The 27,994-nt window shown below is 40.5% G+C and overlaps 1 long non-coding RNA gene across 1 annotated transcript; it reads right to left on the reverse strand.

Annotated features, from left to right (window-relative positions):
- Positions 1-528: 528 nt before the first annotated feature.
- Positions 529-27,956, reverse strand: LOC116584746. The gene is made up of 3 exons (XR_004283313.1): positions 27,769-27,956; positions 23,430-23,470; positions 529-782 (listed from the first exon to the last, which is right to left on the reverse strand). It is a non-coding gene; the product is annotated as an uncharacterized LOC116584746 (long non-coding RNA).
- Positions 27,957-27,994: the final 38 nt, after the last annotated feature.

A 27,994-nucleotide genomic window follows, 5' to 3' on the forward strand; every position in this document is an offset into this window, starting at 1 on the left:
CCAAAATAGAGAAGGGAGATCTGTCATTTTAATAAACTTTCATAGGGTCAGATATAGACACAGTAATAGGAGAGGGGACCCATGAGCTCACTACATAGCAAATTTTATTTCCTCGCATATGTCTGATCATTTGTGGTCATTATTGTGGCCGACATTTAACAAGTGCATGCTATTCACTTTTAATCCTTACAAAAGATTTATCATCATATAGGACAGGAAACTGAGGCTCTGTGACCAAGTCATGCTGCTAGGTCACCGACCAAAATCCTTGACAAGTTTATTGCAGGGGTCCCCAAAATATGCTAAGCAAATACAATTTAATTTCTTCCTCCAACATCATTGCAGTGCTTTTTTGGGCAATGTTCCTGGGCAATTCAGCTCTGGCAGACTGTCATTGGACTGAAAGCAAGGTTTGGCCTTTTGCCAGGTACAGCAGTCATGCTAACTCAACAGCTTCAGGTAAAGGTTTATAACACTTTAACTTGGGTCTTTGACTATTTCCGGTTAGGACTGCAAGACTCAGGTAAGAACCTCTCAGGCGGAAAGCAGGAAGAAGGTGGCTTGTGCAAGGATCAGATACCACCTGCGTGAATGCTCATTTATTAATGATTCAACAAGGGTGATCACAAGGGAGAGCAGCCGTTTTCCCTGCCCTCATTATTCTCACTAACAGGCCGGGAAGCAAACAAGATGGACGGGTCCAGCAAAGAGGAAGAGGAGGACAGCACCTTCACCAACATTTCTCTCACAGATGACACAGGTAAGGAGGAACTTGATGAATTCTGAAACACGAAGTTTAGCAATTGTTCAGCTTTTAGCAAATACAACTTATTTTTACTGTAATGGTAAAACTACCCATTATAGAAAACTTGACAAACTACAGTTACAAAAATAAAACCCAAAGTTTTATTTAGGAGCTATTTTTCTTTTCCTTTTAAATTAAGTGATTATTTGGCAAGTTTCCATGGTTGTATCACATCTTCTTTTAAAACAAATCAACAAACAAAAACACAAAATGTTTATTTCTTTCACCAAAAAGTTGTTACTGAAACAACCCGTGATATTATTACCATATTTTGTTCAATTATAGTCCATTTCTTCTCTGTTTTGGAAAATAATTTTATCATGTCTGAAAAATGAACTAGAATATGAATTATTCTGGAAAACGCCTTGCTTTTAAGCAAGGACAAAGTTTGGGGAACTCAACACGAGGGAAGCAAAAAGGGGAGGGTAGTGGTTCTAAAGTGCTGATGGAAGGGATAGGAATGGCTCATTCAACATCCCAGAGAAAACAGACAATGCTGAATTGCACAATTTTAACTGGAAACACTTCAGACCCATAAGCACCCACATCTTGGTATGTGTGTGTGTGTGCGTGTTGTTGGCATTGTTTTGTATCCAAGTTTCTTTAGCACCAACATCGCAAGAAGCCAGCAAGACAGCAGCCAAGCAACGGGGGTTAGTGATTTTGATTAACAGAGAGCAGAGCATGAATATTTAACATCAATTGCTCTTTCATACAGCCACACTTCTCCACTTTCCCCCTAAATGCTCAGATTCAAAAAGCCTCTTTCTAAAGTACAGCCAGACAATTAGCACAAACCGCCAGCCAGCCAGCCAGCCAGCCAGAGCGAAGCTTCCCCTCCTGGCACCGCATCAACATGCTGGGGGCTTTGGAAATCAAAGAGGAGCCTTTTCAGCCTTTATGAGGAGAGGAAAGGTACAAGGTACAGGGGCTGTGGAAGAAATGGGACACCGCTGGCCCAAACATGCTCCCACCAGGGCGTTTGAGCCAATGACAGGCTGCAGAAGGCAGTGAAGGAAACAAAGACCATGGGAAACCTGTTTCTTAGCTTCTAGATGGTACCATGAGTGAGGAGCCGCGGAGGCTGTGGGCGGGTGCGATTCCTCTAGAGAGCTTGCTCTCAAATCCTCCCCCCCGTCCGGGATTCTTTCTGGTTGGTAGCGTGGGCTGGGGCTGGGAAACGACACTCGATGAAACCGCTCTCTCTCTCTCCTCCAACCCTTGGCACCGCCTCAGACCTACTTCTCAGGTCTCATCTTGGGCCTCTCCCACACTGGCAGTGCCACACAAAAGCGGACGAGGGCGGGGGTGGGGTTGAATTCAGGTGTCCCGTCCCCTGCTGACAGTGGTTTTGGGAGAGACTCTGTGGACTGCACACCGAGCCTGAGCCAGTGGGTGTGAACACTGAGTACGCTGGGGCTGGGTGAGCAGAACTCTCAGGCTGGTCGTGAGAGTGGTGGCAGCTGAGGCGGGGCCGGCGTCTCCTTGCTCCCACCCGGGACCTCCTCCTCCTCCTTGGTTAGAGGAGGAAGAATGATGGCCAGCAAAGGGCCATAAGGAATGGGATGGTCCAGCACGGTAGCCAGCAGTGGGCTGAGGGACTGGAACTAACTGATGCTGTTTCACTAATTCAAGATGGCAAATGGAAACTGTTCATCTACTTGTGACAGAAATGCACCGAAGCCCATGTTTTTTTGGCTTTTGGAGATAACTTGATCAATTTGATGTGATACTGTGAGTCCAATTTCTCACTTTTCTTTTAATATATAATATTTGTATTGCTACATGTCATATATAGGCACAGACACACACACACATCAAGAGTGGAGGTCCAGAAAGGTTAAGTGACCTGCCCAAGGTCCATACTGGCTAGCCACCTGTGGTATTTGGAGCTGTTAGGTAGTGGACGGTCTCATGCACAGTCTTTGAGCACACAGTCAGGCCTCAAGTACTCTCGAGCAGAGTCCCACCACGGCTGCGCTAGCCCCAGTCACTGTCTCCTTTTACCCCTCCCTGACACTTTATCCTGTTTCTTTTCTAATCAGAGGAAGGCAAGAGAAAGGAGAATATATTTGCTAACTCTGGGGAAAGGTTTGTTTGGGGAGAGCACTGAAGGCATTAAACTTTGGATTTATTTAGGCAATCCTACTTCCCAAGTTAGTGTAAAGCTAAGAAAACTAGCAGTGGCAGTAATTATTCAAGTCAGAAACCAGTTATATCCATAAATTCATTTGTAGGTGAGCTGTATGGATTTCAGACCAAATGTCTCCACAGAAGCACAGTTTTAAATGATATGACTCTAAACCAGCTCATATTGTCTAACCCCACAGTTCCCAAACTCTGTGCCAAGGTGCCTCAGGCACTGCAGCAAACCTAGGGGTCTCTATGGGGCATCTCAACCTCTTTCAGACATTGTGAGAACAGCTAGCTAGAGACTGTTCACAATGTCCGAGGAGATAGAGCTACATTTCTTTCAGTGACATCTCTTTCCTGCTGGGTTTCCTGTAGTTGCTATGATAAAAAGCAAGTTCTGTATAAAAATCGATGTAGATCCGTTAATGAGGGTACCAGTTGGAGAAGGTTGGAGAAGTTATACAGTGCCCAACAGGGGCACACATCCCATAAGTCAGTCATTTTGTTTAAGAATGAAATACAAATAGAAGTTAAAATTTCTTTTAGGTGTAGTATTTTTTCAAAGGGCTACGAAGTTTTAAGGACATAAATACTTAACATGTTTGGACCTAAATACTTAATACATGCAATTGTTTAGTATTGCTCTTGGCCTTGGAATACTGTGAAAAAACTACTTCGACTCAAGGGCATTGTGAACCAAGGTAGTCTGGGAACGTCTGGACTAAGCTCTAGTAGCTGGGCTGGCCTAGCTTCTGGTCTGGAGACGCACAATGCAGAACAAAGACATTTGATCATGTTGATCTCTCTCCCTCCCTTCCTCCCTCCCTCCTTCCTTCCTATGTTTCTGCTCCACTGGATTTGATGCTATCACACTTCCCGGGTTTTCCTTCAACCTCTCTCATCTTTCTCAGGCTCCTTTGGGAACCCCTTTCCTCAGGCGTTTCCCTAAGATCCTGCCCTTGGCCTACTTTTCTTCTCTCTCAAGACACCCTCTCTGGGGCGCCTGGGTGGCTCAGTGGGTTAAGCTGCTGCCTTCGGCTCAGGTCATGATCTCAGAGTCCTGGGATCGAGTCCCGCATCGGGCTCTCTGCTCAGCAGGGAGCCTGCTTCCTCCTCCTCTCTCTCTGCCTGCCTCTCTGCCTACTTGTGATCTCTCTCTGTCAAATAAATAAATAAATAAATAATCTTTTAAAAAAAAAAAAAAAGACACCCTCTCTGGATGACCTCTCCCATGCCTCCTTGTTCCGTCGTCACGCCTATGCTATGTACCAGTGACACTACAAAAGAGGCTGCAGATTCAAACGACGACAGGTCAGGCAGTGACTCATGTTATAGCATCATTTATGTCATCCAATTTCTTAAAGAAAAAAAAAGCTACTGAAATTTCAACTCTTTTTTCAGTTTATTTGGTTTTTCATTATGTATCTTTTTTTAGTTTTTTAATTTTAATGTGATAAGACTTTGCTTCTATGAGTCTATTTTAGATGCCTCACATAAATGGAATCATACAGTATTTGTCCTTCTGTGACTGGCTTATTTCACTTGGTATAATGTCCACAAGGTTCATTCATGCTGTGGCACATTGCAGGATTTCATTCCTTTTTAAGGCTGACTGATACTCCAATGCATATATACACATACTTTTTATTTATCCATTCATCTGCTGGTGCACATTTAGGCTGTTCCCACATCTTGACTATTGTGAATAATGCAGCAATGGACAGGAAAGGGCTAATATCTCTTCAAGATCCTGATTTCAATTGTTTTGGATAAATATCCACAAGTATGATTGCTGGATCACACGATATTTTTCTTAACTTTTTTTTTTTTAAAGTAATCTCTATGTCCAATGAGGGGTCGGACTTATGACCCCCGAGATCAAGAGATGCCTGCTTTACTGAGCCAGACAGGTGCCCCTATTTTTAACTTTTTTGAGGAAACTTCATACTGTTTTCCACAGCAGTTGTACAATTTTATATTTCCACCAAAAGAGTGAAAGGGTACCACTTTCTTCACATCCTCACCAACACGCGTCTTTTTGTTTTTTTTAAATAACAAAAAGACGAGTGTCTTTTTGGTTTTGATTTGCATTTCCCTGATGATTAGTGACTTTGAGCATCTTTTCACATGCCTCTTGGCCATTTGTATGTCTTCTTTGATGACATGTCTATTCAAGTCCTTTGTCCACTTTTAATTGGGTTATTAGTGTGTTTTGTTACTCAGTTGGGGGAATTCCTTATATATTTTGGAAGTTCATTCTTTATCAGATATATAATTTGCAAATATCTTCTACCATTCTATAGGTTGCCTTTTTACTCTATTGATTGTTGACTATGCAGAAGCTTTTTAGTTTGATGTAGTCTCATTTGTCTGTTTTTGCTTTTGTTGTCTGTGCTTTTGGTGCCATATCCACAAAATTACTGCCACATCCAATATCATGAAGCTTTTCCCCTATATCTTCTTTGGAAGTTTTACAGTGTCTAGTCTTACATTTAAGTCTTTAATCCATTTGGAGTTGATTTTTGTGTATGGTGTAATGCAAATTTTGTGTATGGTGTATGGTGTAATGCAAATCCTTTTGCACATGGAAGTTCAGTTTTCCCAACACCATTTGTTGAAAAGACTATCCTTTCCCCATTGCATATTGTTGGCACTCTCGTTAAAGATCAGGAGACCATATATACATGGCTTTATTTCTGGGCTCTCTATTCTGTTCCACTGGTTTTTATGTCTGTCTTTATGCCAGTACCATACTGTTTTGTTGTTTTTGTTCTCCTGTTTTTATTTTATTTGTCAGAGAGAGAGAGAGCACAAACAGGGGGAGCAGCAGACAGAGGGAGAAGCAGGCTCTCCACTGAGCAAGGAGTCCTGTGTGGGACTTGATCCTAGGACCCTGGGATTATGACCCGAGCTGAAGGCAGACGCTTCACTAACTAAGCCAGGTGTCCCCCATACTGTTTTAATTACTATAGCTTTGTAATACATTTTTATTACACTGAAATCAGGAAGTATGATGCTTTTAGCTTTGTTCTTTTAATTTTCCCCAAGATTGTTTTGGCTATTTGGGGTCTTCTGTGGTTTCATATGAATTGTAGAATTATTTTTTCTGTTTTTATTTTTTTAAATGTCCTTAGAATGTTGATAGGGATTGCACTGAATCTGTAGATTGCTTTGGGTAGAATGGACATTTTAACTACTGCAGTTATAAAACACTGATGAAAGACATAGAGGATACAAACAAATGGAAAGCCACCATCCATCTTCTAAATATAGCAGATATCGTTCTAAAATTTGTTTCAGGGTGCCTGGGTGGCTCAGTCGGTTAAGTGCCTGCCTTTGACTCGGGTCTTGATCCCAGGGCCTGGGATTGAGCTCCTCATGGGGCTCCCCGCTCAGTGGGGAGCCTGCTTCTCCCTCTACCCCTCCCACTGCACATGATATCTCTCTCTCTCACAATCTCTCTCTCAAATAAAAAAGTAAAATCCTCTAAGAAAATAAGATTTGTTTCACGACGGTGTCTTAACTTTCTTTCAAAGGCAAGCTTTGTCTGAATATCAAATATATAAGAATATTCTTCATTTCTTACCACCATTTTTCTTGAAACATGTAGTCCTCTTGGACTAGATTTCATATACTACTTTTGATTGAGATAAAGGAAGAAGAAAAGTTTACTTTGCTCTTAACTCTACTGTAAGAAAGGCAACAGAGCAATTATGCTGATAAAATGGTAACCAATGCTGAGCCTCAGAGCCAGGAGTCCAGCCAGGTGAAGACTCAGGCTCCATGGAGGGCTTGGGCCCTGCTCAGAACGCAGAGCTGCCTCCCACTTCTAGCTGACTGTTGCCATGAAAGAAGAGAAATCAAATAAGCAGAATTTTCAAGAGATACCAGAAATAAAGATTTTTTTGTGTGTATGCAACTTCCTGATTTTCCCATGGTTTTTACCTAATTCTATTTTAGAAGCGCTATCACAGAGGTCCAAACAAAACGCTTCTGCAAGACAGATATGACTGCAGAAAAAACTATTTTCAGATTTCTGGTCTTGAAATCTTTATATCACCTGCCTTGATCTCTCTTGTAAGTTTCTGATTCATAATCCAATTGCTCGCTAGGCAAGTAGAAATGTCCCAGGTGTGTCAAAGGGACTCATCTTCCCTCCACCCCCCACCGTACACCTGCTCACACTCCTGATTCACAATTTTAATGAACGGCCCCATCATCTGCCCAGTTCCTTAAGCTAGACATTTATACGTCATCATTCCATTCTCATCGCTCACAATCCAATCCATCACTGATGCCTGTTCACTTGACCTTGAAACTGTTTCTCAGCTAAATCTGGCCTTCTCTATCCCTACCACCACTTCCCCGAACAAGGCCTTCTTTATCTCCCACATAAACCATAGCATCAACCTCCCAACTGTGCTTCCTATTTCACTTCTCATCCCTTCAAATCAATCCTCCACCCTGACCATATCATTCCCTCTCCCTGCAGAGAACAATCACTGTGTTGCGTCCCCTGCTGGATGAAGTCCAAGACTCTTAGCATGGGATTTAGAGTTTCCCTCCGCTTGGCTCTAGCTTTCACTTCAGTGCCATTTCCTGCCACACGGCTTGGGCTCCGTAGGAAACCGTGTTCTAGGCACATATTATTTCATGCCTCTGTAGTTTGTTCATGCTGTTCTTTTTGCCTGGAATAATACCACTCACCCTTCTTTTGCTAGCTAATTCCTGCTCATCCTTTAAGAACCCACTGAGGCATTGTTTCCTCTAGGAGGTCTTCTTTGACCTTCCCAGGCCGAGTTAGGTTTCCTTTCTCCTTCCTGAGAACCGCAAGCTTACCTCTACTTACATTTTTTCACAGCATCTTGTACTTGATGTATATGTGTCCTCCCCGAGAAATGGTGAACTGCTAGGAGACAAAGTCTGGGTTTTGAAATGTCTGTGCTTCCAGAAACTGGCACAGTGTCTGGCACAAAATAGACAATACGTTTTTCATGTAGGAAAGATGTTAGGGTTTGAGGTAATGACCAAGAAAGAATTCTTGAGACATCTTTGGTGCAAAAAGGTGGTTTTATTAAAGCACAGGGACAGGACCCATGGGCAGACCCAGCTGCACTGGGGTCATGAGGAGTGGCCCACTGCATACTTTCAAGTGGGAGGGGGTTAGGGATAACAGTAAGTCTCTAAGGGATTTTGCAAGCAAGGTTTCCAGGACCTTGAGGGGGCTAGCTATTGTTGGGAAAAGGTCATTTATTACCTTCTAATAAAATTTTAGTCATGAGACCCTTCAGATGTATATTGGTTGGCCCTATGCTTGCTGGGGTGGGGAGGGGTGGTGATTGCAAACACGTATCTTGGGGTGGTTTAGAGATAAAGAAAATTTCTAAAGGAATTTTTATATGTTTAACATATAAAAGAATTGGGGGGTGGGAGGGAGTCAGGCTAGGATTGCCTTTTGCCCTTAGGAAAGCAGCAACATCAAAGCAGTTGAGTCCCTAGAGGAATGTCACTCTGCCTCTTTTGAGGACTTGTCAGTGGGCTGTAGGTAGTAAGGAAATTTAATAATTTTTCTTCTGCTTTTGTTTCCCACATCAGTTTTTGCCAAAGAATTCCTACTGAGTGTATGTGTGTACTGGGGTGAGGGTTAAACCGTCCCTAGCTGAAAACCATCTCCCAGGGTCAGGTCTCCTAAGTTATTTATACTTTATAGAGTTTATTCCCTATTTTCCTTCATGGATCAGTTTAGTGCTGTTTTCAGAAAACACTTACTGAGCACCTACTATATCCCAAGTCAGGTAGTAGATAGGACCTGGCTGTTGGAAGAATTGGCTCAGGGTGGTACAGTGGGAAGGACTTGAACTTTGGAATCAGGCATGCCTGGATTTGGGTCTGTTAGACCTTAGGCAAGTTGCTGGACATCCCTGAGCCTCAGTTTCCCCCATTCCAAGGGATCGTAAGAATAGGTCTCAGGATTGTTTTGAAGATTAAATGAAATACAAAAAGAAGCTTCTTGAACTCGCCTGGCACCCAGTGAGTGTTCAGTACACTTTAGTTCCTCCTCTGCCCACTTCAAGGAGCTCACACAAAAGTTTCTTTAAAGGCTCCAAGATTGGGCCACGTCAGTTGTCATGGTAACGGCAGCATCCTCTGGCCGCTGCTCTGTGAGCCAGGACTGCCCGTGGACATCCTCCTGATAAGGAGGCTTACGGGAGGAGGAGGAGGTGGTGGATGGGAATGAACTGGAAACAAGAGCATGGGTTTTTTTTTTTTCTCTGATAAAAATAATACAGCTCCTCCATTTCCTCTTCGTCCTGGCCCTCACGCCCTCCCTGCTACTATTCTTCCCGTCACTCTTCTTCTTTATGTCTCAGCCTCCTTCCTGACTCCGCTCTCCAAAACCTCTCCTGAATAATATTCAAAGCTGCTTTTGCGTCTGCTTTTGGCATCGGCCAATTAGCCCTCATTGTAAGGTTGTAATAAGCCTCCCAGAGAAGTGGCACGATTGTTGTGGGCTTTTATTCCGTGCCGCTTCCTACCACTATACGGAAAATGTAACAATACCCCCCTCATGCCCGGCTGAAAGCAGCCTGGGTTTGAAAAGCTTTCAGAAGGCCATCTGCCATCCCCTCAGCCAAGCAGAAGATCAGACACGAGGCCCTGCATTAGTTAGCACTCCAAGTAAAAGGTATCAAGGGCCTGTATTCCTTTTCATCTCAGCCTCCATTATAATACAGCTAAAGAAGGAAACAGACTTGTGGCTCTCCAGCTGGGAGACACACTGAGCCATAGCAGGAGTTCTGTCCCTGAAAAGGGAGCCGGCCTTTCTTTTCTGATGGTGAATGGAGCCAGTGTTTGCAGCGTCCGGCTGCGCGGCTGGTAATGGCTTTGCCAGTTACGCTGGACCTCTTGGGAGGATAGTGTGTGGATGAAGAGTCCAGGAGGGGAGAAATCGTTAATAAGTACACGAGGACAAGGCAAGTGTCTGCGTGGGTGCTGGTCAGGAAAAGTGAAGCTTTCCCTGCGTCATCTCTGTGTACCCTCTCTGATAAGTTTGGCCATGAATATTAATTTAAAAGAGAGTCAGACATCCTTAGGGACGTCAAAGGAAGCTCATCTCTAGCATGCTAGAAATGGTTTCGTAAGAGAACTGAACAAGGGTATTCACTGCACCAGCAACGGCAGAAAAGTTTCAGCAAATCTTAATTGGCATGTGGGATCCGTGTAAGTATAGTTAATGACGTGAGTTGAGTGGGATATCTGTTCCTGTAAGCTGACGATAATACGGATGGTGGCATTAGGAATACGTCCTCTGGCCCAGCAAAATGCCTTAGGGACTTAGCGCAAAAGATTCAATGAGAAAAAGGAGATTAACTCTGCTTTTCAGTAGCTTCTGAGAGTGGCACGGCTCTGGGGTCACTGATGTATTGCTAGAAATTGTAAATGCCCTGTCTGCAAAAAAATCTTCAATCAGAGGAAATCCACTTAACAGAAATAAATTAGCTAGCATAATGCAAAAACGAGTTCTAATAAACAAGCTTAAGAAAGAGGGTGTCAGGGCAATATCTAAATGTTTTCAGGAATCTAGAGTGTTCTCTCATTTTCCCATCAAAGGAGAAGTATTAATATTTTGACTCTTCCTTTAAAAGACAAAACCATCCATCAGCTGCCTTGTATCAGCAATGTTTTTTAAATTCTTCATTAGATTAACAACAAAAAAAGGAAGCAAGAATCTTTTATGTTTATACAAAATCCTTCATAACTGTGCTAATTTTTTTTTTTTTTTTTCCTAAAGACAAATCCACAGGCGATCTAAAAACGTCAGGAGTGAATTTTATTTACCTGATCTCATGACCCAGTGAGATGCTGACTTCTCCCTGGTCATTTTCCTGTGGAGTAGTGAGTGAGTTCGTTATTTTCCAACATTGGGACCTTCTTTTCATCAAGGCTCCAGTGGGATTGGATCAGCCTTGGACACACTTCTCACAGGTCTCCTGTCTGCCTGACTTGTTCAGAATTTTAGGGTCAGAGCCTGGTTTCCTTAAAGACCCTTGGAGTTCCCTCAAGCAACCCTTTCAAGGCTCTCTTTGAGCCTCCAAAGAGAATGTGAAGTGTATAGAGAGAGAGGATAACTCTAGAAGAATAGGACAAACCGGATGAACCAGCTTCCGTCGAAATCCTCTCCCTCAGAGTAAGAATTTTCAATGATCCAAAAGCTATAGGCGACCCTGCTAGAAATAATATGTATATCAATCATAGAACCAGTTACTGTGAAAACTGTTCCAGAAAGACATGTTTTGCTTGCACGGATAGACATTAGCATTCATTTTCAATCCTTGACTTTGGAAACGGACGGGACTCGGTGGCAGCCCACATGTATGGTTCGGGAGAACAGTTTTCTTTCTGTTCCAGTGACCTGGGTCTTTCCCCCACCAGCCTTCCCGGGTTGCACGGGGCCAACAGCCGCTTCTTTTCAGCCCTCACTGGCTTTCTTCCCCATTTAATCATTGTTCCCTTGTTTCTCCACACACACAACTCATTGTCAGCTTAATGACTTTGGCTCGGAGCACTTGGCTATGCACATGCGTGGTTCTCTCTTGTCTGGTAGCATGATGTTAGCAAGAGCTGTTTGAAAAAGCTTGCATTTTAAAACACACTCTTCCTTTTTTATCCCTCCTGAGAATCTTTACTACCTTTACCCAGTGGACAAAAGACTACTATTATCTGTTCATCCATGTGAAATTTTGCTTTCATTTTCCTTCTTCATGGCAAGGTTAGTGGGTTTTTCTAAGGTCGTGATAACCCTTCAGAAAGCTTCTCTTATAAAAATATTTAGAAGATTTTTTTCAACCATGTTTCTTATCCTTTTTTATCTTAGAATTTTAGACAGCTTGGGCTTTGTGCTATTATAGTGCTCCTCAACTCACACAGAGGGATCCTGTTCTTTCTGCTTTAAAATGGTGGAAAAAATCCGAATTTCTGTAAATAAAGTATAATTGATGTATATTTTGAGAGATTCAGTCACAGTTAACAGTGGCGATTGGCCCCTAAATATACCAAATTTCTCAGCCAAAGTCTCTCTGTTACATACTGTGATCCCAAAGCATACAATTGTCCAGGGAGAGCCTGTATTTCAAGGAATTTCTCCAAGAATAGTTTTTTGTTTTGTTTTGTTTTTGTTTTTTACAGAATGTGTATTAACACAAACAGTAGCTCCTTTATTGGCCCATTTTGTGAGTTGGGACATCATCCTCTTCCCATAGTATGTAGTCATCTGACTGTGAAGGAATTAGGCAAATTCATAGCCAACTGATCACTTTTTAAAAGCAAACTGTGGGGGCGCCTGGGTGGCTCAGTGGGTTAAAGCCTCTGCTTTCCCCTCAGGTCATGATCTCAGGGTCCATTGGGCTCTCTGCTCAGGGGGGAGCCTGCTTCCTCCTCTCCCCCTGCCTGCCTCTCTGACTACTTATAATTTCTATCAATCAAATGAATCTTAAAAAAAATCTTAAAAAAAAGCAAACTATATGTGTAGTATTTCTGTCATGTTCCAACAATTACATCTTTTAAGAGTTTTGTTTTGTTTTTTAACTAATTCTTTTTTTTTTTCTTTTTTTCATGGGAGAGGAAGTAAGACCAAAGCAGGTGTTCGAGAAAGAGGATTAAGCTATTACTCTAGGTTTCCTATAGGTTCTCAGTTCTGGTGATGCTTAGAAAATCAGTTGCTTTCTTTATAAATCTTAGTTAACTCTTTGGATGCATGATACCATCTGAAAAATAACCGACCATTTCTCATACCTGAGAGTCACAAAATTAAAGTACTTGGAGTAAGCCCACCTTTTACTCACTAGTCATGTATCTCCTAGATAAATGATGATAACAAACATTTACTGAGAACTGAATCCATACCAGGCACTGTGCCAAGAACTCCACATTCATCATATTATTTAATCCTCAAAAATACCATGTGATTGATATTATTCCTACTTTTCAAATTGAAAAAACGGGGCTCAAAAAGGGTTAGTGACTTGTACAAAGCAGAGCTGGGCTTCCAGCCCAGGTCTCAGGGACTTCAAAGCCTTTGTGAAATGACAATGCATCTGAATGGAAGTTACTAGATAGAAAGTATAACCACCTTATACCGACCAAGTAGAAGCAATAAGGTGCCCATGCTGCAGCTATTGAATAATGAAATGTGGTCCCCAAGTTATATTGTGAGGTCAGTGTTTCAAAAATGTAATCATAGAATCAGAGGGCAAGAAGCGCCCCAGAGGCTCTCTGACAATATTGGAATATGTTGAGACAAGAAAGGTAGAATATAAAATTGTATCTATGTTGTGATTACAGCCACGTGAAGGTAATTTATATATATGGACTAGGAGGGGACGAGAACTCGGAAAAATGTATTTATTAGTGTGAAGGGATTGTAGGTTATTACATTTCCATGTTATACTTATGCAATAATTTCTTCTTTAAAAATAAGATAAACATGAAGAGTTTTCCTACTCTATGCAAGTAAGATATTAATCCTAACATGAGTGCTGATCTTGAGAGGCCTGTGGAATTACCAAGGCTAGGATTAGGGACATCCATCAAAACATCACTAACCGCCTTTTGCATTTTTAGTGATGTCTTAGACAGAGAGCATACAGAATGGGGCAAACTTCAGTTTAGGACAGATGGACACATGCAGGCACAGAAGAGCAAGGCAGATGAGACAGAAATTATAAGTGCATCCTTCAGCACAGTCATATCTTGCTTTTTTTTTACTTGGAAACAATCTCAACTCGAGAAAATTTGCAAGTACCTTAAAAAGGATTCTTTTTTCCTGAATTATTTGAGAGCAAGTTGCCAGCCCACTGCTCTGCCATCTCTGGATGGCTCAGTGTATATTTCCTACCTACCAGAACTTCCTCCTTCATAATCACCACACAGACAACAAAACCAGGAGAATGATGTTTGTACCTTCCTATCGGCCCATCTGCCAAGAGCATGCATGTCCCCAGTTGCCTTGACAGCATCGCCTAATAGAATCATGAATTGCGTTTGGGCAGCATGTTGCTTTGGTCTCCTTTGATCTGGAACAATTTCTCAACCTCTACTTGACTCTCATGTCCGTGGCACCTTTAAGGATTACAGGGTGGTAATTTTATAAAATATTCCTCAAGATCAGTAAGTTTGGCAAGGATATCACAGAAGTGACGCTGTGTCCTTCTCCCTGAATCCTATCAGGTGGTACATAATTTCTATTTGCCCTTTTACTAGTGAGATTAACTTGGATCCTTTGGTTATTGTGGTATCTTACTCCTTTCTCTTTTAGCCATCAGCCAGTATTTTGGAGTGAGATATTTTGAGACAATGAAAATATTCCATTTCACATCTCTATCTCTTTATATATCTTTCTACACCAAAGTAAACTTATGGTTTCCTAATTTACTGCATGGGTTATAATTATCTATATCCTTAGAGAAAGAGAAGAGGAAGAGTTACATAGTGTTTTGAAATCTTTCATACACAGTGTTTTAATTAAGTGTATATAGATTCTATTCCTATGGCCTTGAGCTATTAAAATTCTCACTTATATTCACTTTATTTCTTCTCTATAATTTTGAGACAAAATATTTTCACATCAAACTATGTATGTATGTATTTATTTATCAGAATAGACTCATGATGTCCTAATTTTATTGACTGGGTTATAATTCTTAGCATGTGAAAAGAGAGATAGGGAAGGATGACCAGCAAGGAAAAACTGAATACTCTTAAGTTATTCATCCATTTGACAAATATTCCATAGAGTCTACGATGTACGAGGCACTCAGTACAGGCTATAACTTTGGCACATCGGGTCTGAGCCACAAGCTGCGCTCCTCCTGAAGAGAATGGCCACCGGATGTAGACAGCCCTTGTTCCTATCATCCTGTGCCTGGGATCCCCAAAGGTGCTAGCCGTACTTTCTTTAAGGGAACCTTTACTTCTCTCGGGAGATGGGATGTTTATAAACCAAACACTGGTATTTCATATGGGTCTCAAATTCAGGATTTAGGTTAGGATTACGACCTTCACTTCCATGTATCAGATAGAACGCCTTTACAAAATGTCAGAGTGATACAGGGCAGAGCCAGCTGTCTTTGTCATTTCGTTATACTACTTTTCATAACCTTCCTCCTACGCTTGTTTTAAGAAAACACTTCAGCACATTTGGTCTCATTTTCAACACTAAGAAAAATCAATTCATAGTAGCATCTCTTTTTTTAAAAATATTTTTTAATTTATTCATTTGAGAGAGAGAGGTTGTGTGAGAGCACAAGTGGGTGGGAGTTTCTGAGGGAGAAACAGACTCCCACTGAACAGGGAGCCTGAATGAGGCTCGGGACTCAATCCTGGGATGCCAGAATCATGACCTGAGCAGAAGGCAGACGCCTAACCAACTGAGCCACCCAGGTGCCCCCATAGTAGTATCTTTAATTCATTGTACCACATACTACATACCTTCTCTTTTTTCCCCCTTTTTTTCATTCCTTCCACAATTTTTTTTTTAAATCCACTCTGTTCTTTATCTTTACCTTGCCTTTCATCCTCTCTTGATTGCCCTGTGTGGCCTTGTTCTATCCTCTACCCCATCTTCTCTCTCACACCTCTAAGAGGTTCTATGTCCTCCGTTTGTTCTCCATCTTGCTCTCATGGCCTGTCACACCTTTCCTTCCGGCATTGACCACGCTCCCTATCGGTTGTTGACTTAAGGGTTTGGAGATAAAGCAATATCTGACTCATCTGAGTTGAATAATCATTTTTGAAAAGTTTCAGTTTTATTATTTTAAGTACATGGAAAGGAAGTCCATGGCTCGGGTAAATTTAGGCTTAAGCACTTATAATTTGCAATAGTTGCAATCATTGCTGCTAAGTTTTTAACTGCTCCCATGCTGCTAAGGGTTGGTTGTTTTCTCTTGGTTGTTTTTCATGTACGGAGTATACCTTTTCTTCAGGCAGCAATGAGTAATGATTAGTCCCCAAGCTCCGCAGCTGAAGTCTCTGGAATTAAATCCAGGCTCAGATGGCCATGGTAACACAGGGCAAGTGATTTAAGCTCTCTAACTTTGGCTTCTTCATCCAGAGCATGGGGACAGCAAGTGTCTACCTCATAAAAATTTTGCAAGAACTGAATAAGATAGTTCTTGTGAAAGCATGTGGCACCTAGTGAAAGATGAATGAATGGGATCTATTATTACAGATGACACTAGATGGTACAATGCTCTTTTATGGTTTTTGTACCCCCCAAAATCTATGTACAAGTACAGTAATAATATGTGGGTATATAATGGAAAATTCCCCATAATTAATATTCCTGACTAAGCAAATTATTTTTGAATTTTTTAAAATTCTCACTGCTAATATGCAAAAAATAAGCTCAAAATATGAACTGTGTATTGTAGTTAGCTAAAGTCCACCTATAATTTATTATAGTTCTACCTGAAAGAGCAGTTATTTTTCTTTTTCTGTCACCACCTCAGTCCTAGTAATCCCTCTCAGAGAATTTCATTAAGTTTAAATAGTTAAAGACATAGGGGCATCTGGCTGGCTCAGTTGGTAGAGAATTCAACTCTCTCTTGATCTCAGGGTTTTGAGTTCGAGTCACACTGGGTGTAGAGATCACTTAAAATCTTCAAAAAAAAAAAAAAGACATAAAAGGTGAATGACTTATGGGTGGGAGGCTGTAGAAACTTTACTTCATCAGCCTAGTGAATGACCTCAAGGATTCTGCAGATGTTCTGCTCAATGCCCAGGACTCCCCAGTGAAAGGTCACCATGAGGTAAGCGCTCCCCAGCCTCCGTGGATTACAAAGCAGGGAAAGGGCATCAACCCCAGGGAGGGAAAGTGGAAGCACTCATTGCTTCAGTACCTATAGAGCCCCAGAAATTCTGGACTGTCTACATAGTGGGACAGTGGGACCGATTGACAAGGTCTAGATTCTGGTCATCGTTTTACAAAGGCAGAGTTACTGATGGAAGAACAAACTCTTTCCAAGAAAATTCTTTATAGAGAAAACAAACAGAAAAGCAAAACAATTAAATTCAATCGACTGGGCCATTGAATGATCTGGGAGCTCAGAGCTAGCAAATTACTTAGCAAAGTCAGAACTTTAGAACCAGTACTTTCGTAGTCAAAGTTAAACAGTTTTTTGAGGTGATTTACTAGATCAGCAAAGGACAAGGGTAAATAGACTAAGTAAATGTTACAGTTTTCCAAAGGAAATCTTCTGCTAAATAATTTCAACCTTTCTCAACAAGGAAATGAACCATGAAACACAGAAAAGGATATGGGACTACTTTCTCAACACTCCAGGGATACCATAAAACTAGTACCTTTCTAAATGCAAGGAGACCATTTATTGCATACAATGGATACCTTAGGAGGGTTTAATTCTCTCTCAGAACATTAGGCTAAAAAGGGCTGGAGGAACTATAAGCGAACCCATCTTCAGGGTAGAGCTGCACCAAGGTACTATCATTTTCTAGAACCTGAGGCTGAAAACCGTATTCATCTTTGACCCTTCCCACACCTTTATCTGCCCCAGTTAATTTAATCTGTCAATACATTCTGCTTTTACTGTCCTTAAAATGGTTTTTTGGTAATGTTCCCTCTTCTCCATTTCCATTGCCTCTACTTCTCACGCTGCATGATTGCAACTGTCATATGACTTAGCGCTCAGAATCTTAGTTTTCTCATGTGCAAAATAAATGGAATCATAGTATCCAGTTTCAAGGATTATGGTGAGGATTGAATGAGATATTTTCAGTGCTCAATTCAGCACCTTACAAATAGAACTCAATAACCATTTGCTATTACTGCTGTTATTATGTACTCTTCTTGCTGTAAAGTCTCTTCCTACCAAACTTCTCCTGCAAACTACGTCTATACAAATTTTTCTAGAAAACATGTCACTTTAGGAATTTATCTTAGCAAATTCCTGCTTGGCGTTCCATACCCTCTTCAGCTGAATCATTCATTCACTCCTTCATCTATTAATTCTCTTTGGTTCAAGCTCTTGATATCCAATTTATTACCTACTACCTCCTCACATGTATCACTCAACTATTAATTTGGCACGTTATACTGGACCCCCTTATGTGGTAGGTATTGGATATATAGTAGAAATTGTGGCAAAAGCACTGCCAACTCTCAGGGAATTTACAGTAGGGAGACTAGACAGAAAAGTGTCTTCACATGCCTCTCCAAATGTTCTGTGTGTTCCTAACCCAGCCCAACTGCTCTCTCTTCTCTTCAAACTTCTATCATACTTAGCACCACCCTCTTTTATGCTTGTTCTATCTAGTGTGGGTCCTATGTATCTTAACAAATAGATAATAAACTCTTTGAGAGACTTCAATATTCTCTCAAATGACTAACACATTAGGAGCTCAAAATACACTTTTCAATTGACATTGACTCACTTTTATAGGACTTCATAGATTTTTATAAGACACAGAACACGTATGTCCTCATTTTGATCCAAATTTTCAAATTTTACATGTTTAAAATCTGAAGTTTAATGAAAGGAGAATTTATATTTCTATCAATTAGAATATGCGTTCATTTTCACCAAGAGCTCCTTGATTTCTTAGAGCTGCTATTATTGCCTGTTAATAGGTCAGCCGAGATTCCATAAGTATTTCAGAAGCATACATCACTTTGTATTTTTCAATGGGTATTTTTTATAGAGTCCAAAAAAATTCCTAAATAAATTCTTTGCTCTGATAATCATTGCTGCGTAATATATCCAAGAACTTGTGTTGTAATGCAACATTCACTTTATTTTGCTCACTGTTTTTGTGGCTTAGAGATGCAGGAAGGGCTTAGTTGGGTTGTTCTGGCTTGGGAGTCTCTCATGCTGAGCTCAGATGTCAGCTGGGGGCGCAGCTTTCCGGAGTTCGGAAAGACCCTTAGACTCATTAGACTTTTAGTCCCACTCCTGGGGTAAGACTTCAGGCAAGTCATTTTATTTCTCTGGGGCTCATTTTCGGCACATGATGAAATAAAACCAATAAATCCCTTTGAGAATTCTTCCAACTCAAAAGTTCTATGATTCTTTGAAATGCGAAAATAATATTTGGATATTAACAGATATAAATCACTGTGCATAATTCAGGTTATTCTACAAGTAGAAAATGTTAATAAACAAAGGGAAAACATAGGATTGATGTAATGAAGTAAAATTTTTTGTTGTGAAATAGAAAACATCTTAAATCGATTTTGCCACTAGAGGTCACTAGTGTGCCATCTCAAAGGCAAATACATGCAATCAAGCTGTTCCTTATTTAAAGCCCCAAATAGCATTCGTGGTGTCTTTAGGCTTATTCTGTGTATCTCCTGGCAGTTGTCAGAGGGATATGTTGTGATGAGGTCACACTGGTTGTCACTATAGGTGATGTTTCATGTGTGTCTAATGTTCTGAAAGTGGAAAGAGCCCTGACTAGAACCACAAGGAAAATTACTTCTTTGGCTTCTCTGCCCTCTCACTGGGATAGGGTAAGGAGCAGTGAGGTCATTTGACAGAAAGTCAAGTGAGCTCTGGGTGGAAAGACATTGTGGAAATTGAGTATCATCTTCTAATGCAGCACAGACATGTCTGCTTTTTATAAGACAGAAAATGTGGCAGAACATTCATTCATTCATTCACTCATTCAACCTGCATTTATGGACACCCATGTAGGCCCCAAGCTTGGTAATGGGGCTTCATTAATGACGAAGATTGACTGGTGCCCTCAAGGAATTTAAGGCATCAGGCATAGGAGGTTTTAGATACAATTTGTTCTTACAGACCACCATGCCAGGCAAATTTCCCTCAAGTATTTTTATTTCATCTTCCCAACAGACCTTTAGGATAAGCACTATATTTCCTGCTCCTGTAGATGGCCCCTTGCAGCACAAAAAGGGCCAGTGGCTTTTATGAGGTAATGCTAAGAGGAGACAGCACACTTTTACATTCAATCCAAAGCCATAGAGATCCTTGCAAGAAATGTTAAAATACTGAGTTGGGCTGTGGCCAGAGATGTTTGTTAGACAAAAATACTAAAACTTACTTCAACAGAAAACTCTTTGGAAGGGAGGAACAATGCTCTAAGTAAAATTAATGCCCTGACACTTAAAGATCCAGAGAGATCGCCTCTGAAGAAACTTCTGAAAGAAGGATGAACTCCAGATGGCCATATCGATTTTCTCCCAAAGTGAAAACTACATTATATTTTCTTATAATTTGCTGCCTGTACTACATAAAGAAACTCAAAACCCACAATTCTCTCACTAAGGATGAGGAACAAGGCATTCTGGGTGCTTTCCACAACTTGAGGACCTATTTCTGCTACAGTTTTAAGGGGACTTGAACTGATTTAAATGAGTTGTCATCAGACTGTAGACCAGACACAGAGGCCACTACTCATCCCTGAGTAGCCAGGCTTTCTCTTGTCTTCTGCCTTCACTAGAAAAGAAGAAAGGGAGCCTGGACACACACTCTGCTTCAAACTGAGGGTGCTTTCATGTGCTTTTGCTGTGATGAGTATTACTATCCGGAAAGTTACTCATTTCAACCATTATTTTAAAACAAATTCCCAAGAGGTCTGTCCTTCCTTCCAACTGTTGCAAAGTGTGGTGAAACAGTGAAAAAGAAAGGGTAGGACTCCAAAACAGCTACAAAATGCGAATTATTTTTAAAACACACTTGTTACTGTGCCATTGACTCTCCTACTGAGGCTTCTTTCATGCAGACTCCTGTGCTTCTCTTCCATTTTGCCTACTAGGCCTCCCACCATCACTTTATGAGACAGACATCTTGTAGTATTTCCCGGAAATAACTGGGTTAGCTGGAGGAAGGAAAACGGGAATTCGTCACAGAACTAAAGATTATTCGAGTTAGAGGTACAGGGGGAGAGGTAGTCCTGAGCATCAGGACATGTTCTTGGGGTAGGCCAAGAGCACAGGGTCTTTCTTCACCCAGACCATTCCTCAGGGTGTGTCTGCCAAGAGCAACTTTGAGATTTGAGGTAATGCCTCTCCTTGCTTCCACTACCTGTAAAAGCAATAGATTCCCTGAGCACAGTGCTCCTCCCTATACCATAACCCACTGCGTGTGCAGGCCCCAAGCTGGACTCCCAGCCACTCTACTGTGGGGCTCAGGGGACATGGAGAACAGAAGCAAACCTCATGCTGCCAGTGAGCTACATGTAAGAGAGTCCTTGGATTCAGAGCAGGCACCTCATGTCTCCTTCCAGCATTCCTGAGTGTGAAACAGGCTAACTTGTTAGCTTATAAGCAATGTAAAATCCCAGGGGTGCCTGGGTGGCGTGGTGGGTTCAGTGTCTTGTCTTAGGCCCAGATCATGATCCCAGAATCTTGGGATGGAGCCCTACATCACATTGGGTGCAGGGAGCCTGCTTCTCCCTCACCCTCTGCCTGCTGCTCCCCATGCTTGTGTGCTGTCTCTCTTCCTCCCTCTCTCTGTTAAATAAATAAATAAACTTTAAAAGAAAAGAAAAGAAGAAAGTAATATAAAGTCCCAGGGTCTGACAAAGGTGCTCTCCCAGGTTGGTTATTTTTAGTGCAAATAGTTCCTAGAGGAGTGGAAGGCTCTGATAACTAGGCCTGTGTACTAGAAGTCTGATAGCCCACCAGCTCTCGCATTGCAGAGCGTTGCCAGCAACTCACATGCATTCTCATAAAAAACATCAGTTTCACTATTACCCTGACTCCCGTGCCCTTCCAAGAATCACTTTGTCATATTAAAACCAAATCCCTTTTATGCTCCCAGAGCCCAGTGATTAGTGTTGATTTTAAATGAGAGTGTTTTATAAAGATTAAGTGAAACACGCATGCAGCCAAAATGACTGATATTGGTATATTTCTGTACAGAGAATCACAGAAACTCCAAGTCATAAAAGCTGGAATGGATTGGCCCCAAAATAAGTCACTCAAGAAAGCTTTCAGAACCCAACTGGCATGTTACCAAGGGCTCGATGGTCAGACACAACCAGACCATCACAGGCTGCCTAAATATGGGAACCGTTGTTATCATTCACTGGCAGTGTTATTCCATAAATTCAGTGGTACTTCATGTAATATTAGAGAAGCAGGATGAACTTCATTACAGTCCCTAATTTGAGGAAACAGGAGTCTATAGTAAAGTGCATCATCCCCCACAGACTTATGGTCACTTTCAAATATTTGGATATTCTACAGTATCTAGCTCAAAATGAACACTGAAATAAATTTTTCAACTAGTAACTATATGAAGAATTGAATGGATGAATATCCAGCCAGAGCTGGAACTCAGGTTTCTTCTTCTTCAAACCAAGGCTTGTTGGGATGCTGATACATCAGGCTCTCCAGGCCAGTCATTTACAACCAACATTGCCACATTAAATTAACCATTTAATTAACATCTTTTTAAAAAATTATCTTTAAGTAGGTGCCACACCCAGCATGGAGCCCAACATGGGGCTTGAACACACGACCCTGAGATCAAGGTCTGAGCTGAGATCAAGAGTCAGAGGCTTAATGACTGAGCCACCCAGTTGCCCTATAATTTACATTATTAGTGAACTTGGCTTTGTTCTAGGCAATGACATCAGCAAGCTAGGGTTAGTTGTATTGTTCATATTTTTCAATGACAATAAAATGTCAGAAACAATTGTTAAAAGCTAATCTTGTACAGCCAGAGAGATGAGCGCCAATCTTTGGGAAACTGACTAAACATTACTTTGTGTAGGGGGGCCTGGGTGGTTCAGTACGTTAAGCGTCTGACTTCGGCTTGGGTTCTGATCCCAGAGTGCTGGGATCTCAGAGCCCAGCATCAGGCCCCCTGCTTGGCGGAGAGTTTCCTTTTCCCTCTCCCTCTGCCTGCAGCTCTGCCTATTTGTGCTCTCTATCTCTCTGTCAAATAAATAAATAAAATCTTTAAAACAAACCAATAAGCAAAACCATTACTTTGTGTAAAGAAAAATAAGCATCAAGACTGTATAATCATTCCCAATTACTTTCACTTTTGCCATAAAGTTCAAAGCTTGATTCCATGAAGACCCTGAAGTCCTTCTGAATTCTCATTAGAGAAACTCTAAAAACACACTGGTAATTTCTTACTTTTTCTCTATTAAACCAATGAATGAAAACAACTCTCCTCAAATTAGCCAATTATTGGTTATTATCAAGAAATTACAATCTTGAGAAGAGTATACAGCTTAATTTAACGAATAGCAGAGTATGGTACATATATTTTTAAGATTTTATTTATTTATTTAAGAGAAAGAGAGAGAGAGACTAGCAGATTCCGCTCTGAACACAGAGCCCGACTGTGGGTTCAGACCCACAACACTGAGATCATGACCTGAGTCGAAATCAAGAGTCAGATGATTAACCGACTGAGCCATCCAGGCACCCCAGTATGATATCCTATTAAGTCTAGTTTTGAAATCAATTTTCAACAAGTACAGTATATTCTTGACTCACCAAATTTAGGACAGCACTCGTTCTCCAGTGAATTCAATAACCTTTCAAGGGAAAAAAATAAGTAAAAAGGAAAATGTGAGTTCTTATTTAGGAATGAGATGAAACACATTTTGCAAACTAATGAGCGTAAAGTACCAGGGAACACACCTGGTTACACTTGAAAGTTATCAAAATGCCTCCATTTAGCATATTTCACTTTAAAATATCCCCAGTATGTTTAGAACTCTCTAATTAAGACAAGTTAGGTTTCATGTTCATGATGAGACTTTGTCAGTCTGGAACATCAAAATGATCTTGGAAGTTCTCTACAATTTATCATTTCTTCCTCACATGATACATTGCTTTGTAACAATAATTTTCAATTTGGAGTTCCCCATTCTCTATGAAGAGTATTTTAATTGTATGCCTTTACTTAGATGTTTTATAATATTAATATACACATACCTTAGATAACAAGTGTTCTTCTTACAAGCAAATATGTACAAATTCTGTGCAATTTCAGTGGTTTCTATTTGTATGTATATGTTTGCCTTACTTAGAAGAAAGGAATTTTTGTGATTATTTTTAAACCATTTTTAATTGAAAAATATAATGCAAATATGGAGCACTGTATAAAAATAACTGTATAGCCTAATGAATGTTCACTTCATGATTGGTTTGCTAAAATTTCAACTCCCTTTTTATATCCACTTGGGAGTACTGTTCTTTTTTGTCACATTTTTGTTATTTCAAGGATTTTCTATCTTCAAGGGCAAATCTTAATTATCAGCAACACTATTTTTATCAAATTTGCAATTATCAGCAACACTGTTTTATCAAATTTGCAACATTTTGTGATTGATATATTGCTCTCTAATTTTATCTTTGGTACATTACATTTTTTGAGATAATTTGTCTAAAGACCTCCTTTAAAGTCTGTCTTACGTGATGTATGTTTGATTCCAGAATTTTAAAAAAGATGAATACTCTAGTCATATTCTACTTGATGGCAATCACTTTCATGCGTCTCCTAAATGGTGTTAGCATCCAAAATAAATCACAGGTTTTTGGTCTGTTTTTAAAAATATGTATTATAAGTGCCCTTTTATCTGTAGAGTTCTTTCCATTCCTTTTTTCTCCCAGTGCAATTTCTTTTCTTTTTGTTGAAGAAGGGGGCTTTGCTTTTTGTTTTTGTCTTGTTGTTTTTTGTCCATAGCCACATTTTGCTAATTTTGTCCAGGTGGTAGATTTAATGTATTTCTGTATTTCCTGTTAAACTGCTACTTAATGGGCTTGATCAGGTCAGGTTCCACTTTGTTTTCCTTTTTTTTTGTAGGACTCTTTCATAGATGGTGGTACATTCTTCTTCCATCAGGAAATAAATGTTATCTAATGGGTTCTCTTTGTGATGTTCGTGCTCTAGATTAGTGTTTCTCAACAGTCTTTTTCATTATACTCCAACCTCAGAGCCTTTGAGACATTATTTTCCTCATCATACCCTTCTCTTATGAAACTGTCTTTTATGAAGATTGGAAAACCATTATTTCTTCAAGTGTTTTTCAGAACCATCTATACTCTCCTTCCTTTTCTCCCGGGACTCTGGTGACACAAAATGGCATCTCTTTTGTTGTCTTCTACTCCTGAGGTTGGTTCATTGGTTTTTGCCAACTCTTCTCCCTGTAGTTAAGACTGAATAATTTCTACTGAGATTTCCTCAAGTTCACCAACTCTTTCCTCTTCATCCTACTGCTGATTTTTTATAGTTTTATATTTCAGCTATTTTCTTTTTCAGTTACAAAGTTTCCATTTGGTTCTTATTTGCAGCTTCTATTATATTGCTTATACTCTCAACTTCTGTTTCAGGATTTTTAATGATTGCTCATTCAAGTAGTTTTTTTTTTAAGATTTTATTTATTTATGAGAGATAGACAGCAAGAGATAGTGAGAGAGGGAACATTTACTTCATTTGGAATTCAGTTTTACTTGCAGTGGAGGTCAGAATCTAATTTCATTTTTTATGTGAATAGCCAATCTAACTAAAACCACCATCAGTTGTCTTTTCCATAGCCTATTAACAAAGTTATTATACCAGGGTGCCTGGGTGGTTCAGTTGGCTGAGCGTCTGACTCTTGATTTCAACTCAGATGATGATCTCTGGGTCCTGGGATCAAGTGCCCCCACACTGGGTTTGGTACAGGATGTGGAGCCTGCTTGGGATTCTCTCTCTCACTCTCTGTCTGCCTCTCCTCTCTCTCTTTCTCTCAAAAACAAACAAACAAAAGCCCACAGCAACAACAAAGTAATTGTACGATTTACACGTTCAGCAGTCATGAATAGTTCCTTTCCACAACCTGCCCAACACTTACTTCTTATCAGACACATTTAGTGTATTCCAACTTCCAGGTACAGTTACCCTCTAATTTTCTTTTTGTCTATTCTTGTGTCATTACCGCATTTTAAAAAGTTGCTTTAAAAAAAAAAGATTTTATTTATTTATTTATTTGACAGAGATCACAGGTAGGCAGAGAGGCAGGCAGAGAGAGAGGGAAAAAAAGTTGCTTTTAAAATAGATCAAATTACCATATGATCCAGCAATTCCACTCTGGATATACACTGAACAGAATTGAAGACAGGGTCTCAAAGAGATACTTGCACACATCACATTAACATTGTAGCATTCACAATAGCTAAAGGTTGGAAGCAAGCCAAGTGTCCATCACCAGATGAATGAATAAATAAAATGTGGTATATACATACAAGGGAATGTTATTCAGCCTTAAAAAGGAAGGAAATTCTGACACATACTACAATATGGATGAGGCATCAGGATGTCTTGCTAAGTGAAATAAGTCAGTCACAAAAAGATAAATATTGTAAGAGATACCACCTACATGAGGTCCTAAAGCCATCATGTTTTGTAGAGACAAAAAGTATTGCAGTTGCCAGGTGCTGAGGGGAGATTAAATGGGGAGTTGTTTTTTAATGGGTATAGAGTTTCAGGTTTGCGAGATGAAAAGTGTTATGGAGATTGGTTGAATGACAATGTGAATATACTCAACACTACTGAACTGTACACTTTAAGATAGTTAAGATGATAATTTTTTTGTGTTATGTATATTTTATTCTATTTAAAACTAAAAGAAAAAAAAGCCACTCTAACAACAACAAAAAAGTTGCTTTTAATAGTTCTTAGTCTTTGGTGTTCTGCAGTTTCATCAGGATGTGTCCACATATGGAATTCTTTTTTTTTTTTTTAAGATTTTATTTATTTATTCGACAGACAAAGGTCACAAGCAGACAGAGAGGCAGGCAGAGAGAGAGAGAGGGGGAAGCAGGCTCCCCACCAAGCAGAGAGCCCAATGCCGGGCTGGATCCCAGGACCCCAAGATCATGACCTGAGCGGAAGGCAGAGGCTTAACCCACTGAGTCACCCAGGCGCCACCACATATGGAATTCTTTATTTTACACCTGCTCAAGAGTAAGTGCTTCTTGAATCTGAGCGTTCAAATATTCCACAATCCTGAACAATTCTTAGTTATTATTCTTTGATACGGCTCACAACCATTCTCTCTAGTTTCTCTTTCTGACATTCCTACTGGATAGACCCTGGGCCTTTCTTATTTTCCATTTATTTAGGTCCTGTGTTGCATTCTAGTAATTTTCTCAAATTATGTATCATAGTTCCAGCCAAATGTATAGTTCTTAATACTTAAGTGGAATATTTTTTACATATTTCTTAAAAGGGTTAAGGCAATAGATCAGCAAACTGAACCAGAAGTGAAAAAAGTCAAGAAACAGGCAGACACAGGCTCTCCTCTACAACTCAGGAGAATGTGCCAAAGCCAAAACAATATAGTATTACTACCTCGTACTCTACAAATACTAAACCCAAGCCATTTTGTGTCAAGTGCTAGATACCAATGAACGCTATCAAGCCAGATTGCATTACATCCCAAAGCCTGGCAGCAGCATTTCATACTGCATGTATGACCTCGAGCAAGGCATTTACTCTTAAGCTTCATTTGTTTTCTGTGGGTTACTGTGAGAATCAAAATGAGATAAGGTGAGCAAACGCTCTATATACCAAAGTACTGTTAAGGTATTTTCTCAATGCTAAAATATCCTTAAATGGTCAAGTGCACTACGGATTTAATAATCGTTTGGAAAGGATGAGGAGAGGAACAATCCACTAGGGGTGTACTTAGGAACTTTCCGATTTGGGAAGTGAGAAAAGTTGGAAAAGTCTCCTTTTAGAATTGAGGTACCTCGGTATTGCACTGGCTTTACCTATTATGTCCACAAATGCCCTTTTCTTAAACTTGAATGATTTACCTCTCCCCCAGCATTTCGCTTTACCAACCTCCTTCCTGACAGCTGTCAGAATTTTCCATACTGGCTTTCTGACCGCAATTTCTCCGACCCCTGCTGAGACTGAAGAGCGGCTTTCTTTGGACTGGCTTTCTCACGCTTAACTTCGCTCCTGTACTGTCATTGGCTGTTGCTTTTATCGGACCCGCCCACAACAGCCTCAATCCTGATTGGATGCCAACGTCCTTTTGTTATGGCGAAAGGTGGATCATGGGGCT

The sequence above is a fragment of the Mustela erminea genome, chromosome 2 (genome assembly GCF_009829155.1).
Source record: "Mustela erminea isolate mMusErm1 chromosome 2, mMusErm1.Pri, whole genome shotgun sequence".
NCBI lineage: Eukaryota > Metazoa > Chordata > Mammalia > Carnivora > Mustelidae > Mustela > Mustela erminea.